The sequence below is a fragment of the Chionomys nivalis genome, chromosome 14 (genome assembly GCF_950005125.1).
Source record: "Chionomys nivalis chromosome 14, mChiNiv1.1, whole genome shotgun sequence".
NCBI classification, from domain to species: Eukaryota; Metazoa; Chordata; class Mammalia; order Rodentia; family Cricetidae; genus Chionomys; species Chionomys nivalis.
This window is the reverse complement of record NC_080099.1, coordinates 63,850,174-63,872,388: the sequence shown is the minus strand read 5'-3', so window position 1 is coordinate 63,872,388 and position 22,215 is coordinate 63,850,174.

Here is a 22,215-nt window from a genome sequence, read left to right as displayed (position 1 = left end):
CAACATTTCGCTTTCAGTGAAGGAGAAGTGAGAAGTTGCTTAAAGATGGATGCTATACTACTGAAGACTTCAGGAACTTGCAGTGAAATAGTTTATAAACTCTAATGCCAAGAAAATGACAAAAAATTACCTGTTCTTATGTTAGGGATAATTTTTATTTATCAGGAATGATTTGAACATTCACTGTAACGATATTCTTTTTGAGGTACATTAGAGCTAAAGGATTAATGTTTTGAGTGTGGAAGAATTCTGCATTTTAAAATTATCTCAACACACTTAATTTTTGGAGGGTTGTCATTTCTAGAAGTTTATCATTTTTAGGGGTTAATCATATTATTCATTATAACATAAATCTAATTTGAAAATAACTCTTGACACAATAAAAAATGTGAAGGCATGATGACTTCCTGATTAGTAAAACGAATATCTGAGTGTGGTCTACTAACTTACTGGGACTTATTTTAAAATAATCCCTTTTACTGAAGTGTTTTGAGAATTTAAGCAGACACAGTGAGATGTTTATTTTGTTGCCTAGTTCTTTTTATGCATTTAGAACACTATTACTTTTAAGGCATAAGACATAGCTTTCTGCTGTCGCTGTGCCTTCATCATTTAGCAGAAAAGAAGAAACAATCCTAAACACATAAGAATGACTCCCCAGTACAGCATGAGATGCTGCAGTATTTGGATAATCTTTCCTGTTATAAATACTGCAGCTGAAATTATTTAGCAATGAATTCTTCTCTAACCCCACAGATTATGTATAAAAATTTCTATCTAATCTCTTAAAGCTGCCAGGGAAACTTACTTTGCTAAGCCTAGGAAATTATATTTGATAGAAAATGTTCCAATCCTCAAATAATTAATACCAAATAAATCCTGATCCCACTACTAGTGGCCCCACAAACCTCCTGTCCAGAGTCAGTGAGCTTCCAGTAGCTCAGGTCAGTTGTACCTGTGGTTTTTCCCGTATTGATCTTGACCCCTATGCTCATAGAACCTCTCTACCTCTCTTTGACTGGACACTGGGAGCTCAGTTCAGTGCTTAGCTGTGGACCTCTGCATCTAGTTCTATCAGTTACTGGATGAAGGTTCTGTGATGACTATCAGGGTGGTCATCAGTCTGATTACAGTGGAAGGCCAGTTCAGGCACCTTCTCCACTATTGTTAGGAGTCTTAGCTGGAGTCATCATTGTGGGTTCCTGGGAATTGCCATAGTGCCAGGTGTCTTGTTAATCCCATAATGGCTCACTCTGTCAAGATATCTTTTTACTTGCTCACTCTCTCTGTCCGTCCTCCAACTCAATCATCCTGTTCTCTCATGTTCTCTTCCCCTCTTCCCTTCATTCGTAAACCCCTCCCTTGCTCTCAGTTTACTCAAAGATCTTATCTATTTTCTTTTCCTAAGTGTATCCAAACATGTCTCTCTTAGTGTTGTTACCTGGCTTCTTAGGGGTTGTGGATAGTAGCATGATTATCCTTTTCTTTACGTTTAATATCTACTTATGAGTGAATAAAGACTGTGATTATACTTCTGGGTCTGGGTTACCTCACTCAGGATTTTTTTTCTAGCTCCGTCCATTTGCCTGCAAATTTCAAGATGTCATATTTTTATGTCTGAGTAAATCTCCACTGTGTAAAATCTTCTTAAGCTTTTATACTATGATCCAATATATAAAAGCTACTAGCTGTTTTCAGTCCTTTTTAAAATCTGGTGATAAATAAGATAAATAGATAAATAAAGTCATATCTATCCAACACTTTAAAGATTACACGATTCCATATCTTACTGATCAGTTGTGTTAATCCCTTTTAGCATTTATGTTGTGAATTTGCCTTATCATGTCATCCCCTTGATCACTAATGTCCACCCTATCAATAGTAAGTTCAATGAAGAAACAACTCTCCTGAGTTCATTCTGGTTGTGATAGCTATTTTCAGAATGCCACTCCCTCTGCAGGCCCCACATCTTCAGTAGTTAGAACAGCAGCAGCCTGTTGCTCTTCTCGTACAAGTAAGTCTCCTTGTTGACTGAGTTTTTAAAGGTATGCACTAATAGCTCTGGTGTCATTTTTTCCTTGTTGCTTTTCCTCTTCTCTTTTCTCTCACTCCTAGCAGTCATTCAGTAGTTCTTGTGAAGATCTTTTATGCATTTAGCTGCAGCAGAAGTGTGAATCTGACAGTATTTGTTCCTTGTGTTCTATTAAAACTCTTAGTCTTTAAGAGGGTATTTTCCCAGTTCACTGAAGATGGCTTCTCTCTAATGTGTATTTCCTGTCTTAATTTTCTTATTGTTCTCATTGCTCTTTTGAAACCCGGGAGCAATGTGAGAATTCTCCAATTGAAACTTGATCAAATCTCTTCTCTACTGGAGTTCTTTCATAGCTGCTCTTGTCTGTTACCAAAACCAAAACAAACAAACAAACAAAAAAAAAACCCAAAACAAATAACCCACCCATATACATGCTGCTATTCTGTGTGTATTTCTCTACTATACACTATATACATGCTGACATTCTGTGTGCATTTCTCTACTATACACCCATATACATGCTGTCGTTCTGTGTATATTTCTCTACTGTATACCATATATATGCTGTCATTCTGTGTATATTTCTCTACCGTTCACCATATACATATACATTCTGTGTGGATTTCTCTACTGTTCTCAGTGCACTCAGGCACACTGTTGTTTCCCAATCACATCACTTTCTCCATGGGAAGGAAAAGGAGAATTTGGACATGGGAGTGAGTCATTTAGTTTTTGCATTTTTATCCCATCTTTGTTCAATATCAAGGAAGGAGGCATAACCATTATCCTGGTCCTTTAAACTGGACCTTGTGAGATGACAGAAGCAGCTCAAGACTGTGAAAGAGTGACTGCGTAGGGCGAGTATGAAATCCCAGTCTTAAGCCTGGAGGTTTCACCCCTTTGTGCCTTTCAATCCTAAATTTCGGTCCTATTTGTCTTTGTTCTTCTTTCTGTGGTATCTCCCTCTGTATGTTGTGATTACCATTAATGAATAAAGAACTGCTTTGAGCCTATAGCAGAGCAGAGCGGGCAGAACAGAGCTAGGCAGAGAGGACTGGACTGAATGCTGGATGGAGTCAGAGAGAAGCCTTGGAGCTGCCTCTGGAGACAGATGCTGGGAACTTTACCTAGTAAGCCACAGTCACTTGGCGATACACAGATTACTAGAAATGGGTTAAATTAAGATATAAGTGTTAGCCAATAAGAAGCTAGAGCTAATAGGCCTAGCAGTAATTTAAATAATATAGTGTCTGTGTGATTATTTTGGTGCTGAGCAGCCAGAAAAGAACAAGTGCCCCCCCCCCCCCCTTCTTCCAATATCTTTCAAGCAAATGGCAGTTCTTTTATTTGTCTATGTTTTGGTGAAGCTTCCCCAACCATTCTTCTGCTTTCTACCCTGATAAACCATAAAACACCTGACAGGATCATTCAATTCTAGAACCTAAAGTCATTAGTATCTCTCTATTCTGTCTGTTAAAATTATTATCTCTCTCACAAGACTTATGAGATGAGGTATCTCCTTGTACATTTTAAATAGACGTTCCTATGGTGTCTGTGCCCACAAGTAGTCTGTTGTTGACTCATGGTTGTTATATAATTCGACTAAAGTGATTCTCAGAATATATATTCCAATATTTTTTTGAGGAAGCATCTCATGTATCCTAAAATGGCCTTGCATTCATGATGTAGCTGAAGTGACTTTGAACTTCTGAGTCTCATGCTTCCATCTCTTAGTGGTAGGATTAACAGATCAATGGGATCAAAGATAGAACTGCTTGGAATGCTAGGTAAGCACTTGCCAAATTGGGACATCTTTTCCCCAATTCCTTATATTAAATTTCTTTTCAAAATTTCCAAGACTCTAGAAGTGAAAATCATGTGATATTTGTCCAGATAGAGCTGTTTAAAAAGTGTTTCTATGGGGGAGGTGTTTCTATCAGAGATGATATTTAAAATACCTCTTAATGGGTTTATTATGCCATTCCACACATGTTTATAACTCATTTCAACCATGCTCATCTCTTGCTACCCGCTTCTCTTATCTTCCCAGTCCTACTGATTTCTTTCTCTTCCTCACTGGTCACCTAAAACATTTTCCTTCTTTCATTTATTTGATGTTCCAATGAGTATATTTAGAGCTACTCTTGGGAGCAAAAATGAAGAGTTGCTCACTGGAGAATGGATTCCCAGTGACTATACCACTATAAAAGTCTCTCTCCTACTTCTAGCAACCTTTACAACCTTTGCTTTATTTTTAATTGTACAAATTGTCATGGAGGCCCGGCACCTCATAATCCTTTCATTCTTCAATGACAAGATGGTGAAGCCAATCCTATGGAGATCTTGTGCAGGTAATAATAAGTGCCATGATTGCAAGGGTGAAACAGGCAGCAGTATACTCTGTACCAAACAGTGCTTTCAGCTGTGGGGTTCAGTCTTTTCAGCATATTGGAACCTTAGTACCTGAAAAAGGTTGCTTGGGGAATTCTGGTGAATCTAAAAGGTAAAATCATATTTTTTATTATGAGTTTTATTATTATCATTATTATTATTATCTGAAAACACACTGAAAGATATCACAGTCATAAAAACACACAAGATTACAAGAGATACTTGAATTACAGCTGAGCACCTCATGATCACTTGTTATCTACATGTTGCCCAGTTGTGGCTCTCTGTAATGATATCTGTCAGTTACCAAGAAAAGTTTCTTCAATGAGGGTTAAAAGCTTTACTTATAAATGGCAATCTTACCAAAAGCAATTTACAGATTCAATGCAATGACCATCAAAATCCCATCGAAATTCTTCACAGACCTTGAAAGAACAGTACTCAACTTCATAGGGAAAAGCAAAAAAATCCGGGATATCCAAAACAATCCTGTACAATAAAAGAACTTCTGGAGGCATCACAATCATTGACTTCAAACACTACTAGAGAGCTACAGTACAGAAAACAGCCTGGTATTGGCATAAAAACAGACAGGTGGACCAATGGAACCAAATTGAAGACCTGGATATTAATTCACACATTTTCGAACACCTGATTTTTGACAAAGAAGCAAAACATATCAATTGGAAAAAAGAAAGCATATTTAACAAATGGTGCTGAAATAACTGGATATCAACATGTAGAAGAATGAAAATATGCCCACATCTATCACCATGCACAAAACTCAAGTCTAAATGGATCGAAGATCTCTGAACATAAAGCCATCCACACTGAACCTCATAGAAGAGAAAGTGGAAATTACACTTGAACGCATTGGCACAGGAGACCACTACCTAAATATAACCCCAGCAGCACAGACACTGAGAGAAACAATAAATTGGTCCTCCTGAAACTTGAAAAATTTATGTTAAACAAAGGACATGGTCAACAAGACAAAACGACAGCCTACAGAATGGGAAAAGATCTTCACTAACCCCACATCAGACAGAGGTGTGATCTCCAAAACATACAAATAACTCAAGAAACTGGTCATCAAAAGAACACATAATACTATAAAAAAATGGAGTATAAACCTAAAGAAAGAACTCTCAACAGAGGAATCTAAAATGGCTGAAAGACACTTAAAGAAATGTTCAACATCCTTAGTCATCAGAGAAATGCAAATCAAAACAACCATGAGATTCCATCTTACTCCTGTAAGAATGGCCAAGATGACAACTTATGCTGGAGAGGTTGTGGGAAAAAGGGAACACTTCTGCATTTTTGGTGGGAATTCAAGCTGGTACAGCCCCTTTGGATTTCAGTGTGGTGATTTCTCAGAAAATTAGGAAACAACCTTTCTCAAGACCCAGTAATACCACTTTTGGGTACATATCCACAGGATGCTCAATCATGCCAAAAGGACATGTGCACAACTATGTTCATAGCAGCATTGTTTGTCAGAGCCTGAACCTGGAAAAACCCTAAATGCCCCTCAACTGAAGAATGGATATGGAAAATGTAGTACATTTACACAATGGAGTACTACACAGCAGAAAAAAATAACAACATCTTGAATTTTGCTAGAAAATGGATGGAGCTAGAAAACATTATTTTGAGTGAGGTAACCCAGACAGAGAAAGACAAGTATCACATGTACTCACTCATAAGTGGCTTTTCAACATAAAGCAAAGAAAACCATCCTACAAATCACAATCCCAGAGATATTAGACAACAATGAGGACCCTAAGAGAGACTTACATAGATCTAATCTACATCAGAAAGAGAAAACCACAAGATCTCCTGAGTAAATTGGGAGCTGGGGACCTTGCAGGAGGTTTGAAGAGGGGGACAGAAGGGAGCAGATAAAAATGTAGAGCTCAATAAAAATCAATTAAAATAGAAAGCTTTACTTATATGTGAATTTAAGTATAGATACTTAGAATGCAGCTAGGAATTATTTTGGTTTAGCAAGTGGTAGAAATAGATTCTCTTCTATGATCCATGACCTCATCAGGCCTGGGTAGTTGGTTACTGTAGCAGGTTTTCTTTTAAGTCACTAACTAGCTTCCAAATCATGACATGGAGACTTCGTATTAGCTTTGAATGCTCAGATATAGTTTAGGCTCCTTTCTTGCTGGCTCTTATAACTTAATTTAACCTGTTGCTCTTCTACATTTTGCCTTGGTTATTTTTACCTTTCTTTCATTCTGTATTATGTACTCTGTGTCTTGCTGATGGCAGCTACCTCGCTCTGGGTGTCTCCCTCCTTTCTCTTTCTTTCTCTTCACTCCTCTTTTGAGCCTACATTCCTCCTCCTTCTTATTCTCTCTGCCCATCACACCGACTTATCCCTCTATTGCCTTCCTATTGGCTATTCAGCTTTTTATTATACCAATCAGGTGCAACACATCTTTACTTAATTAAGCAAATGCAGCATAAACAAATGTAGCACATCTTTCATAGTTAAGGTAATATTCCACAACAGGCTATCAAGATTTTCGTTCTGTGAACTTGCTTAACCCCAGTGGATACATCTATAAAATAACTCCGCCATCCCAAGATCAGGAAAATTTGTGGAAATTTGGGTAGAATTGTAAGAGTCACACAAGGCAATCAGCTGTAAGACTGGATTTCCTAAAGTAACAGGAAAACTTCGATTGTAAGATATTAGCAATATGACTATCAAAACAAGACCTGAGGTACAACATGAAGAGACAGACTAATATGGAAAGGGCAACTCTCACAGAGTTCTATTCCTAAACAAAGACACGCAGAACACTAAGAAATGCTGAGAACAGTAGATACAGTCTTACTCAGGGTTGAGATCCCCAACTGATTATCCAATACTACTGTTTAGACCTGAAACCATATACGTAAGAGTAACCCTGAAAGGGCTGAGTAGTTTATATTCATACACACACACACACACACACACACGCGCGCGCGCGCGTGAAAATATATAGGGAGAAAGGCCTTGATTTTCAAAAAAGAGTAAGGGGGGATACATGGGTGGTATACGAATGAGGAAGGGAAGGCAGAAAATGATGTATTTTCATTTGAAAAATCATTAAAAAGTAAAAAAATAATAAAATGGAAAAATCCATTTTGTCTACATATTAAGTCCTAGGTAGGGTAGAATTAAAATCGCCAATATTGCAGTAAGAAATGTCATCAGTTAACAAGGCATCCAGTCTTCTAGAATCACATTAGTTTGAGAACATGTTTTGTGTGAACACTGAGGTGTAGACATTCCTGTCTGGCTGACTAATGTGCCTATGTGTGCATATACCAGAAGTCAAGCTCAGATACACTTCCTCAGGGATTAGTCACTTTCGTATGTAGACTGTGTCTCTCTGTGGGACCTGGGCTTTGCTGCTTAGGTGAGTTTGTCTGGCCAGCACTAGGGATCCTGCCAGTTCCATCCACCATTATCACCTTTGTACAGCTGAAATTTCTGAGACAATATATTCCGACCACAGTCCCTTACTGCAGCTCCTTCCAGATCATCTCCACCACCAGACCTCTGCACCTCCCCATGTTCCCAACTCCTAACACTTTCTTTCACTCTTGATATAAACAGGCAACAACAAACAGGCAAATGAAAACTCCAAAGAAAAAAAGAAAAAAAAGCACAAGAAATACATACATATAAACTAATTACATAAAAGCACGAATCAGAAACCATAGTATACAAGCAAGAGACCGGTGAGACAAAAACTGTCCCAAAAACATAATGAGAAGAAAGCTCTATTTAGGCACTAGCAATCAAACTGACGTCATCACACTTGCACCGGAAGTGTTTGGCACCTGAGCTATTACTCCAGCCCTTATCATAAAGAGAAATGCTTTCTTCAGATTAGTAATTCCCCTTTGCTCTGCCCTTACATAGCCCTCATGGATTTGGAATCTATTGGTAAGTGACGTATCTATAGACACAAATTTTAACATAGTAGCTAAAAACATGTCTACTTTTTGCTAACATTAGAATGGGTGTGCTGCCCCTTTACCTTCCTCCTGCCAGGAGCTGGTGTATGCAAATGAGACAAGAAAGATGATTTGCTGACTCACTGATCACAGCCTTTGCTTTGGTCTTGGTGGGCTCCAGATCTTTGCATACTATTTTCCTGTGAGACCGGAAGGACCACAGCAGCCCAACAGAACCTTTCCTTCCCTGCAGTGACTAGGACATGAGTTCATTATGTTCTCTTTAGAGTTGACAACTTACAGCTTAGAAGACTAGTAAATTAAAATTTATAAAAACACCTTCTAAAATGCAGAAAACTTTTCACTCTGCAAAGGGCACTCTCAGGTTTGGTTGAGATTCACTTTCATGATACTGGTTATTAGATTTCTTGGCACACTGCATTTTCTCTCTGGTTTAAACAGGTTCACCGTGAATATGATGAACTGTAGGCTACAAACATATTAAAATTCTTTTAGGTAAAATACCACTTCAGTTCTTTTTCTGAATCGACTCTCTCCACATTCTTTATTTTTTTCTAATATATCTCACCATCCTAAAGCATATTTCACCACATTTATGTACTCTTTCCTAATATCACACATGGCATATTGGTGTTTGCTCTACTGTCTCCAGTGGCTTCATATTTATAGGTAAGTACTTTATAATGCACTTTATATGATGATGGCTTTTTATTTCTATCCAGTCTCTGAACTCTGATGTACTGACAGAGAAATGTTCTGGACAAGTACTCAGACCAATGTCAGTGTGGAGCTGAAAGAATTTCCACCCTAGTAAATTATACCTTTAACTAATTAATGACATGTATAACATGATATATTATGAGTTTAGGAAATAATGATTAGGTAAATGAATGCCTGTCAGTCCCACTGATGCATATTAATCTTCAAACATCAGAGTCTTATAGCACAGGCTAGCAGAATCATTTTTGCTGATCTACAGAGTGGCATGCTGCTGATGCTGCCAATCAAAATGTACTGCTTGGAGAAAAATAGAATATGCCCGCACAGAACACCTTTGAAAACCAGTGTAAATTAATTAATTTACAAAGTATGAGACTTCATTCCAGCATCCTTCATGAACATATGGTGAGCTTTGTTCAATGTTCAAGTTCATGCCTCTATTACTTTATCTTGTTCTCTCTGACTCATCTCATTTCCCCTCTCCCCTTTTACATCCCTGTTAATACTCCACTTATTTTCATGCTATTTTTATGATTGCTAGACTTCATATATAAGGAAATCATTCCTAGTGTTCTTTGCAGGCATAGCTCATTTTTGTTAACATGATGACCTACAGCTTCATTCATTTCCTGGGAAATGACAACCTCATCTTCTCTATGACTATTACTGTCTAATGTATTCATGAACATATGACTCCATTGGTTCTTGTGAACAATGCCACACTTATTATGGTATGCACGAATCTTCATGCTAAGTTGAGTTTTATTATTTTGGATATTTCCACAAATGGATATGGCTGGATAACATGGAAGTTCTTTTCTTAATGATTGTGTCATACGAAGTTTCTACAAATTAAATAATTTGCAGTCTACAGAAGGGAGAAAATTTTTACCAGACATTAATCTGATAGGGGAATATATAAAGAATTCAAAGAAAGAAAGAAAGAAAGAAAGAAAGAAAGAAAGAAAGAAAGAAAGAAAGAAAGAAAGAAAGAAAAAAAAAAAGATCTAGCCAGGAAATGGACAGTGGCAATTAGTAGATATTTTTCAAGTGAAGAACTAGTAGTATATACATGCATGGGGAGATTTTAGTCATTAATGGTGTCTAATCAAAATTATATTGTAATTCCATTTCAGGATAGCAGTTGTTAAACTAAATAAAACAAATGCTGGCTAGTATGAATAGAGTGGTGATTGAATTAATTTTTGTTGATGGGAATATACATTAGGTAATTTATTATGGATTCAGTATGGAGGTTCCTCAGAACACACAAAAAAAATACATCTTCTGAAGCCACTGAGTATTTAAAAAGAGCACCACTTTTGTTTTGAATCCTTCTTTCAGAGAGGCGAAGAATTGCACATAGCATCTACATAATTGGAGATACTCATTAGTTCTTCAATTATTTCCAAGATATTTAGTACGTATAGAATTTACTAAAAGCAGATATGTTAGGTCTGGCCCCTTCCCAGAATTTTGCAGGCAATATTTCTTGGGGAATGGCAGTTGCTACCCATGTTCTTAAGGATATTTCCACACCCACATTCAAGAATATTCTCCTGGTTAAAACCAGTTCATCACAAAGCAAAGACAAAAAGAAAACAAAAGACATGGTAGTGGGAGAAGTTCTTGTTGGAGGAGGGAGGTCTAGTTCTATAGGGACAGGAGATAAGAGAGGTTGGCTTGGTAAATGTGGTGGGAATGCATTATATACTTATATGTGACTTTCAAAAAATAAAATAAAATAATTTTAAAAAGAAACTTCTTAAATATACATTTAGGTGTAAGAAAAAAATGATGCCCGTTCCTCACCAAGACATATTTATTAGTGATACTCTAATGAGCTACAGGTATTGATTAATCACTGTGCTTTGCACAGGTGTTCCTGCCTGCATTGCTACCCACTCCTTCAGATATCAGGCTTTTGTGACCCTGTGCAGGCTTGTTTTGATACACTCGAACACGATTTGAAAATACCTGAGTATAATAATTCCTATCTCTAGAATTGTAGTTAGATTTTAAAATACAGACAGGACTCACCACTCTATAATTTAGATAGGAAAATTCATGAGAGACATGGTGGGAGGTAATGGTGAAGAGAACTTCAGATGACAGAAGACAGTCAGTAAGAGACACTGGAGCCATCAGGGACAAGTGCTGTCCTTTGATCTGCCCCTTGGCATTTTTAACAATTATACCATTTTTATTTTTGTAATATATGGGATTCTCTTATCTCTGATAAAGCAAAGCATGCAGAAACCTGTTGTCAGGGTTTTCTGTCCTGCTGGGTTCCCGCAGTCATTAGGTCCCAAAGAAATCACACAGAGGTCTACATTAATCATAAACTGATTGGCCCGTTAGCTCAGGCTTCTTATTAACTCTTATAACTTACATTAACCCATTATTCTTATCGGTGTTAGCCACATGGCTCAGTACATTTTTTCAGTGGCATAGTCACATCTTGCTTCTTCTGTGTCTGGACAGGACTGCAGAAGAATGGGCTTTCCTCTTTCTAGAATTCTCTTATTCTCATTGCCCTGCCTCTACTTCCTGTCTGGTTGTCCTGCCTATACGTCCTGTCTGGCTACTGGCCAATCAGTGTTTATTTGAAACATAATTGACAGAATACAGAATTGTCTCACACCAGAAACCATCACAAATAATTAACACTGATATAATTTGAGTAAATGTGCTCATTGGCATCCTAGATTTGAAGGTTAATGTCAGGTTACAGACATCTGTCTGGTCTATACTGTTTTTGTGGATATGTTCTACTCTTCTAGTATGTTATATGTTCTGTAAATTCTTGACATACATGTCCAGAGGCTTCTTGAGGTTAAGGTTCTGAGTTAGATTACCAGACAGCCCATTTACATTTTGTAGCCAGCCTTCTCCTCTCTGCAGTGGAAGTCATTACCTATCTTAGGAGATATATTTGGGAGATTAGAGATGACCTGAGGAAAATTACTGTACAGAAACCCTAATGCATAAAAGAAGTAAAATCATTCATATGGACAAGTTGAAAGAAAAATTCTTATTTTAGGGGATCAGGAATAATGTGTTTTGCCTATTTATGGTAAGGTCACCTCTCATCAAATGTTTTTGGTTTGAATGACTGCTGCTGAAAATGAATGGTCACAAAAAGCTTAAGAGTATAAAAATAATATATTTTTATGTGTATGTCTTCACCTTGACGGTAGTTCAGATTGTCAAGACTGGCCTGGACTTGACGCTATGGAATAAGATAAAAAATAGCTTGAACTTCCTGGGACCAGGAAGATATTGGAGCATACTCTTGCTTAGAGATGGGAAAGTACATGGTGATAACCTCAACCATGATGACTTATTTAAATCTTGACGATATTTCATAGCATCATGCAAGTCATATCGCCCATCTGTGAGTAAAATTTATAAAAACTGTGAGGCAGAACAAGGTGTGTGTGGAGGGGTGGGGGGTATAGGCACATACTTCTTAACTGTGATCTAAGATATGTTTCTTTTTGGCATAGAACAGTATTTAATAACTTAGCTTGCTTCCAATACTTTATGCTGAAACATGCATTTAATCTATATACCATACATAACTGGTTAATAAAATGTGTTTCATTTCAAATGCAAACATTATTTCGGTACCAGAGCAGTGAATACAGAAAAACTGATGAAAAGAAATTCCAGTGTCTTTCAGTAGACATACATCAAACTCTCATTGGGCCCAAAATTATGAATTATTCTATGACCAATACCCATCTTTGTAAGACTGCACTGGTTCCTAATTTCTTAGGAAAAGTCTATAATTACATTGCTTGACTAATCTTAAAATTTGTAAATACTTTTCTTAGTTTTGGACTATTATCCTATTATCACATTAATAAATATAAATTATAATTGTCATAATTACTGTATACCATATAATATGTATTTTCTAACATTAATAATAAAAATAAAACAAAATATTTCTTTCCATTTTAATGTGTGTGTGTGTGCGTATGTATACGTTGGGGATATGTACACAGGAGTGTAAGTGCCTTCTCCTTCATAGTCCAGAGGAATCAATAAGATCCTCTGGAGATTGAGTTACAAACAGCTGTGAACTGTGAACTTGGGTACTTATATTAACTTGGATCTGATGGGACAGCAGTATGTGCTTTTAACTGCTAAACCATCTTTCTAGCCCCAACAAATAGTTTAATTTAGGTATCCCTCAGAAAGATGTAATGAGATCTAAGATGCCCTTTCAGTTTCTAACATTGATCATATAACTTCCAATTAAAAATATTTTTGAAAAGTAGTATTTGAGGGTACCAAAAGAAAACATGTTGAGAATTGAAGCCATTTTATGACCTAAGACTTGAAAAAAAATCTTTATTTAAATGATTTAATAATATGTCATTTTGTGAAATGTATTATTAGTCTCAGAATAGACAGAAATTAAAACAAGCAAAACAAAATGTGAAATGACTTGTTTTCAGGATATATTTGAAATAAAAACAGTGAACCTGGTTAAAAACAATAATTCTGGCATGATTTATTTACTTCAAATACCTTATTTCAAAACCACAAACAGATTCTTGTATAAAAAATAAAAGAGTGCATGAAGTTGTTTATACATTCAGTTCTGTATATAATATTTTGGGAGGTGGAGAAAAGAATTTAAAGTTGGTAATATTAAGATTGGAGATAAATGGCAAAAAACTCTATATAATTTTATTCCATTGAAAAATCATAGAGTTACTTTGAAATATATTCAATTCTTTTGTGGAAATAAATGCAATCTGTGAAATCATGGCTGTGTTTAGGTGGGAAGAGCTGCCTTTCTCCCTTATTTGTTTTATTGTTAAACAAGCTCTCTGTGGCGCCACTGTAAGTGAGATAAGAATCTAAACATCTACAAAGGTTTTCTCTATTCATTAAAATGAAAAACCATCAAAATGATCTAGCCTTAATCAGATAGGACAAGAAACTGTAATTCCCATTGGGAAGACCATAAACACTTTATATTACTAAGACATTTGACTAAAGCTTCCCCAGTGATAAAGACAAAATACCACTTTTAAAGCTAAAACATAAATCCATCACAGAGAATATTATCTATTTCACATTTTCTTTGTTGGAACTTATATCTTATAATTTAATGAAGTATAAAAAATATATTATGAATCTGGCTTTTTAAAAAGTTCTCACAGGAACTCACATTCTCTGAGAGCAGAGGACTTGAAAATGAATTATTTTCATGACACATCTCTAGAATTAATTCACAAAGATAAACTAAGGAGGCTAAGTAGCATTCCAAATAATTCTTTCATTACCTAACGTTTATGTTCATTATTAAATATTAATATATGCTCATAATAATATATGCATTGAAACTCATGTATATAATTTTAACATATATTATGATAACAAAATTATTAATCTAAAAGTATCTTTTTCCATGAAATAAACTAGCCTAATATAGCACTTCAACATGCACACATATGATGTATGAGGCGGCGGGCTGCGTCCTGGCACCCTGCCGCCCACCTGGCTACCTTTACCCGAAATAATTACACAGAAACTGTATTCTTTTAAACACTGCTTAGCCCATTAGCTCTAGCCATTACTGGCTAATTCTCACATCTTGCTTTAACGCATTTCTAATAATCTATGTAGCACCACGAGATGGTAGCTTACCAGGAAGGATTCTAGCCTACATCCATCTGGGGTTGGAGAATCATGGCGACTAACTGACTCGGCTTCTTTCTCCCAGCATTCTGTTCTGTTTACTCCACCTACCTAATTTTCTGTCCTATCAAAGGCCAAGCACTTTCTTTATTAGTTAACCAATGAAAGCAACAGATAGATACAAGACCCACCTCCATCACACATATGTACACACACACACTCTAAAACATGCATGGTGGCTTATGCCTGTCATTTCCATACTTCAGAGGCTGAAGTAGAAGAATTTCCATGATGAGTTCCAGGGTAGTCATGCTACAAAACAAAAGGAGCAAATGAAAGAAAAGATACACATGAAAAATATTAACAGAGACTGTGCAGAACACCTCTGTAGGAAATGTGTGTTTGTGTATGGCCTGGTGATGCCAACTGCTTGACTGATGTACACTTATCCAATTGAATTGTATCCATTCATTCAATTGGCATGGGTTTTACATGTCAGTTATTCCTCATTAAAGTATTATTCTCTTTAAAAAGAAAATAAATTATACCATAATTTATATTAAGAAATTTTACAGACTTATTACATTAAAAATGTATTATATAATATGAAATTGTATAAGCTTATACAAGCATAAAATTTCTGAAATTAAATTTAATTTAAAGATGATGGCAGAAACTAGTCTGGATAGCAAAAACAAGAATATATTTGGACAAATCATTGAAGCAATTTTAGCTTCATGCAGAGTTTTTTTTTTTAATCGTCTTCCAACTTATAAGTAGCAAAACTTGGCACCAGGCCTTTATGTAGCCCAGCCTGATCTCAATAGTCTTCCACTGCAGCTCGGTGACTATTGGGATTACAGTGTGAACCATTACACATGGCAGTGCACACTGAACATGAACACACAGAACCATAAGATTCAGTGTAGTGAATAAAATAAAAGTTTCTCTTCCATACAGGAGCCCTTAGTCTCTCTTCATTGTGTTATCCTTTATAACACCTACAATCAATGACATTGGGACCTTGCTTGTTATTTCTCTTCTATGACTGTATTCCTAATCACAATGTGTGATAGGAACTCAAAACCACCACTGCCAAAAGACAAAAGCACTCCAGGAAAGACTGAGACTTCTCAAAGAAAACCTTGTCAAATGTGTCATATGTATATATATATCACAATGCTTCAGTGGAGTCCAGGAATTTTTCCCAAACATCTGCACAGTAAGAGACTTTATATTTGAGTGGGACTGACTTTGTCACAGTCTGATAGACTCCAAAGTATTCTCACATTTTTACACGGTATTAAAAGTTCAGAGATACATGAAGACCAGTGATTTTTTTTCTAGTTCACTCATTCTTTCTCATTAAAGCATCACTTTCCTGTTTATCAAACCATAAAAAATGAACGCTAAGGTGTGTGTGTCATTACTGCACCTTAAAAGTCATCATGGCATGCTTTGTTTTTGATGTGGTTCATAGGCATATCAGCTAAGTAGGACTATTGGTTGCCTCCCTCGTTTAGAGCCTTGCACGGTGCCTTCTAGTACTATAAAAGATAGTAACACGGAAAGGACATTCAGATAAGTTCCAGCTCAGGGATCTCTGGGTTTTTGTTTCAATATTGCAGAGTGTCTTGAACAATCGGGATATCTTTCCACCTCTGGGGTTAACCCAGAAAGCTGCCATAGACTAAATGCTTTCAGAGTCTCTTGGATAGCCCTGAGCAACAGCTCAAAAGAGGGCTTCTCAGGTCTGATATTTTTTAAAGGTGGTTTTAGCTCTCTAATTTTACTGAAGGCATGCTTAACAAGAGGGAAGTCATACCTGGAACTAGTGACCTGGCTAACTCCACAATGTTAGAGCAGTTGTGGTTATTAGAGAATATAAAACAAATTTCCCTAATAACAATTTATAAACATTTGTTCTTATACCCACAAGTAAGTGTAGTATTTACCCCCAATTTAAGGAAACATCTCTTAGCAACAGAAAGAGATCACTACAGAAAACTACAACCAATAAATTTTAGAGTTGTGGAGACCTGTCGCAGGGGATACATCTACAAAACACTCCCATACCTGAGGGTCAGGGAACATTGAAGAAGAGGAGGATAAAGATTGCAGATGATCATGGAGTTTGCTATGAGACTGTGTCTTCTAGTAGCATTAGAAGTTACATCCATAGAGTTTCACCAACATGATACATAAGCTGAACAAAGATGTTGGGCCGGTGGATATGCCAAGCAGGAGTGGGAAAAGCTGAGACGGGCTCAATTCTACAGAATGAACTATTGGCAACTGAGGAAAGCTGGAAGTCAGAAAGGCGCTCTTCCCCAGGGAAGAGCACACCAACCCACTGTCCACTGCCAAATCACAGCTCTGAAAACATGCATTCAAGTGACAGCGTGAACATGTCATATTTAGGAATACATACATACATACACACATACATACATACATACCATGTGGGGGGGAGGTCCATGTGTAGTTATATGGAATAACAGTGGTAAAGAGGGCGTGCATTTGAAAGATTAGGGAGAGGTATATTGGAGGGTTTAAAGGAAAGAGAAGGGAGATGTATTATAATTTTATTGTAATCTCAAAACTTTTTTTAAACAAATAAGAAAAAAAGAAATGTAAGGGTTCCTTATAAAGGCTAACTAAGGCACCAGATTCCTTCTCTCTTTGCTGTTTGTGATTTCCTCACTCATTCTTCTTGGCTTTTCCATCTCTCCATCTTCATTGATTTTCCTACTTCTCACGAACATTTAGGGTTCCTTTCTCCTAACCCCGTGAAAGGCCTTACTGATCCTCTGTTCTCAGACTATCACCAACCCACTGTTTATTTCTCAATTTTTACTTTGCCAGAAATTTCTTGTTCATTCTCTTCCCTCAGGCTCTAATTGTGTTCACCACTGCATTTTTACACTTTCCTGTTTTTCCTGAGTCTGTAAACGCTGGGTCTGATCACAGTGCCCTGAAAGTGCCTTGTAAAGTGCATTCAATCTCTAGACCTCTCTGCTACCTTCTCCTTAGTGTGGCTTGATAAATGGCCCTTCAGTACTAGTTAAGAAAAGCTCACTACAGTATCAACAGGCCTTTCTAATTTACTGAAGACCAAATACTGGAATCTGAATTCTCACTACTATAAAGGACCCATGGGGAGAAACAGGGGATTTGACATAATGAAGGTTGTTCTGCTGTCTTCACAGCCCTGCTAGGGCTCAGGTTGAGAGCAACTCTGCCAGCTTGAATATTTACTTTCTTCCACATATGGTCAACACATCTTAAAGTTTCACTCAGCAGGACAAACAGAGCTTACCGCAGGTGGCATTCTTCTGGTGCAGGCACCACACTGGTTTGCTCACATTTGGCTATCTAGAACTTAATCTCTCTGGTTTGTTTAACTGGGGCTGGGTATATGTTCCAACATTTGGTTCAAAAATAGGAAACAGAAGTTCAGAAAGAGAACCAGGAAGTCTCTATGTCTTTTTAAAAATCTGTTATTTTAGCTCCTTGGTATTCATGATACTTTTATGTCTTTGTTTATCTTTTTTGGTTTTACTTTTCAGTGTCTTTCAAAATGAACTTGAATGTACGAGATATTTTATGTCAATTGGACACTCATAACTTTCAATGATTATTTAATTCTATGGCTTCAAATAACATGAGCATGGTATAAAAACATGTTTCTAACTGCTGGCTACATATATTGCTATTGATAATTTCAGGCTCCTGAAATCTAATATACACCCATCAGTGTTTTGTTTTTCTTTCAAACTTAAGTTACAGGAATCATATTATTCTTCTTGTTTTGTTTTTTCTCCCACAGCTCTGTTTAGCACGGTGTCTTCTGTTTCCAACAGACAGGTGGGTTTTTATTGTTAGGTTGCACTTTTCCAAATATCTACTGGATGTTCTGATTTTCCTTCTGATTTGATTATGTTAAGCAATCCTTCATGTGCTGTCCTTAAACAGTATGAGCTGGATCCACTTTTCAATCAAATCTGGATTACACACTATAAGTTAAAGTATACAATCATCAAGCATTATTTTTGGCTGTGTAGATGCACAAACCACTTTGAGGTAAGAAAGTTGACTGATTTAAGTGCCATGAATATAAACAATATTATTTTAACTTTAAAATTAATAGTGATGATAACAAAATACATCTGATGCCTCTATAAGGACAGGCATTGAAGTAACAGCATCAGATAAAAATAGCTCATGATCCCCTCTACAGCTTTATTGCAGTCAAACTTTTTCTCGTAGATACATAAGTGTGAAGATGTTAACATGCTTAAATTCATGCTGATAAAAATCTCTAGATTCTTTTAAAAAATACTTTTGCCTCTATAAAAACATAAATATCATAAAGAACATTCCTTTGGTCTCATTTGTCTAATACTGGAAATTCAGTTATTACTTATTGGCGCATACTGCCTTTTTATACAAGTCTGTGGCAGTGAGAATAAAGAGAGATGCGTAGAATGTGGTGGAGACACGATGAATAAACACGTCATTTGCTTGGTTTATTATATGAGTACATTAAATATTAGAAACCAAAGAGGTACTGGGGATATATTTCCTAGAGGACTCTTATGGGAAAAGACATCTTTTGGGAAAGTCTGTAGGGATATAGCCCCACCCATTGGGGGCATGTTCGCCTTGGGCTAATGTTTACTGATAAATCTGCATGGCGTGATCCCAGCAGCGCTTTTTGCTCTGCTTCTCCTGTTCTCCGCGGGAACCTGTGGTCCTGTAAGTCTATTTCCTTATTAAAGCTGTATATATTTAAAAAAAAAAAAAAAAGAAGAAGAAGAGGAGGAAGAAGGGGGATTAACTGGTTTTATGGGATGATTGGTTTTTGTGAATTACTGTTTATAGAAAATTGTATTGGTACTGTTTCTTGTATATTGATATATTGAATATTGAATGCGAGTGTTACTACCTCTATTTTTGTATGAGTATGCTTATAACTTTGTCTATATTGTATTGATACATCTACCATATTACAATGTACATTTCTACCTCTGATACTATGACATTGTTTACAATTGAAGATCATTGTCTTCATATATTGCACAGTTGTTTATTCTTTTAGTCTTCAAATTAGATAGGTATTGAGAATTATATGTTTGTCATATTTATTTTTAAGTTAATCAGGTCTTTTAGTTACATAGAGATTATATTTAGTATAGATAGTATGATCTTCAGCCTCTTCGAAGAGCTGTAGAAAATGGCCTTTAATCTAACCTAAAATTTCTGTGCCAACGAGACACAATTACTCCTGGCAACGCCACTCTACTCCTGAGAGAACGTTGAGCACCAAAGACACTCCACTGGGAGCTTGTCTTCTTGGCAGAACTGGCCTTTGGGTTAAGAAAAGCCCATACCTCAACTTCTGACAAAAATACAGAATATCCCTAAGTGGATGAAACAGGATTGTCTTATCCTGCCAAGACAGGGTAGGATAGTTCTAAGAATGGTATGCCAGTTATGTTAGGCCTTAGCCAAAGTTGGTTGACTCAACATTGCAAACGAGACTTTGGGTGATTGCCCAGGTAGTCAGTTGTCTCTGTCAATTGTTTCACATTTTGGATATCTCTCGATTGTTAAGTAATATTTATTCCCTTCTCAGATCTTTGACGGAGTTGAAGATTATATAATTGTAGTTACTCTTTATGTTATTAAGACTCCTTGAGATAGAATGTTTAGCAAAACTTTTGTTCTCAATATTGTTTGTTATATTTATTATTTGTTATTATTGTATATAGTTGTATTTGGTTTAGTTCTATCTTATTTAGACAAAAGGGGGACATGTAGGGATATAGCCCCACCCATTGGGGGGGTGTTCGCCTTGGGCTAATGTTTACTGATAAATCTGCCGGGCGTGATCCCAGCAGCACTTTTTGCTCTGCTTCTCCTGTTCTCCGTGGGAACCTGTGGTCCTGTAAGTCTATTTCCTTATTAAAGCTGTATATATTTTTATAATCTTTCTGCATTCATTTACGCCACCACAAAAGTCAAGTGATCCTAGTGTGATAATTGGAATAAAAGGCTGAAGAAAGCATCAAAAGTCAACATAAAACTAAGGCAATCACTAACTATAATTTCATCCAGTGTGAATTTATACAGGATCATGACATCAGGTTTCCTGAGAAACAGATATTCTTTGGTTTTCTGAACTGCTATGAAGCTTTTGATAAGACCCTTTAACTCTGAGATGATATATTATTTTTGTAGGAGGGGCATCTAATTTATTTTTTTTTACTGCCCAGCAGCTCAAACCCAAAATAACCACATAGATACTGTATTAATTAAATCATTGCCTGGCCCATTAGCTCTAGCTTCTTATTGGATAGCTCTTACATATTATTTTAACCAATTTTTAGTAATCTGTGTATTGCCACATGACTGTGGCTTACAGGGTAAAGTTTTGACTACATGTTTTCTCTTTGACTCTCCCAGCATTCAGTTTAGTTTTCCCTGCCTAGCTCTGTTCCCCTACAGCTCTGCTATAGGTCCAAAGCAGTTCCTTTATTAACCAGTGATAGTTACAGCATACAGAGGGGAATCCCACATCATATTATGGCCTGTAAAGACAGTTGTCATCTTTCTACCATCTACATAGCAAACCTACTTAAGAAAAGTAGTATGTGCGTACACTATTAGCTATCCTTCATCAGTACTCAGATTCAAAACAAAGCTAGACATACAAAAGTAATGGCATGATGATATCATCTTGGAAATTTCAGTCTGGCAATACGTTTATTTATTGTCTTCATGGATTTTCTATCCAAGAAAGTGTCAATCAGCCATGCTTTCTTTAAGTCTGGATTCCTAAAATTTGTGTGGATTGATTTTCTTTATCTCATGAGGGGATTTGATGATTTTTACTTGTGTTGTAATTTCTTACCATTGTTTCCCTAAGATTGGACAAAACATGATTTGAACATAATATTGAGAGTGTTACTTATGGCAGTGAGGTGAAGGGCAAGGGCTGAGCATCTATTATTGTTCAGGAACAACTGTCTCCACAGAGAAAAGAAGATGACACAGAGGAAAATGGCAAATCTCAATATCTACAGACAGTTCAATGGCAGAATCATTTCCAGGTGATCTTGTGGCTTTTGGGCCATGTTGAGGTCAGGCACTTTGTGTTCTCTATTGTCAGGAAGTTTCAAAGCTGTGCTAGCACATGGGGAGAAAGACGGAATGCTTTCATGTCTGACAGTGAGCTCCATACAACACCAGTCTCAGTGTGGTTTGCTTTTCTTTTCCTCTTCCCAAGGCTTTCCCACCTGCTGTTTTCCTGTTTCGTGCATCAGTACCCTCACCTCTTTATCGTGCTGCCATGGCTCTGCCTGTGGCCTCAGTCAATGTCGTGTCATTACTCAGGTCTGTGAGCATCAGCTATGACGTAG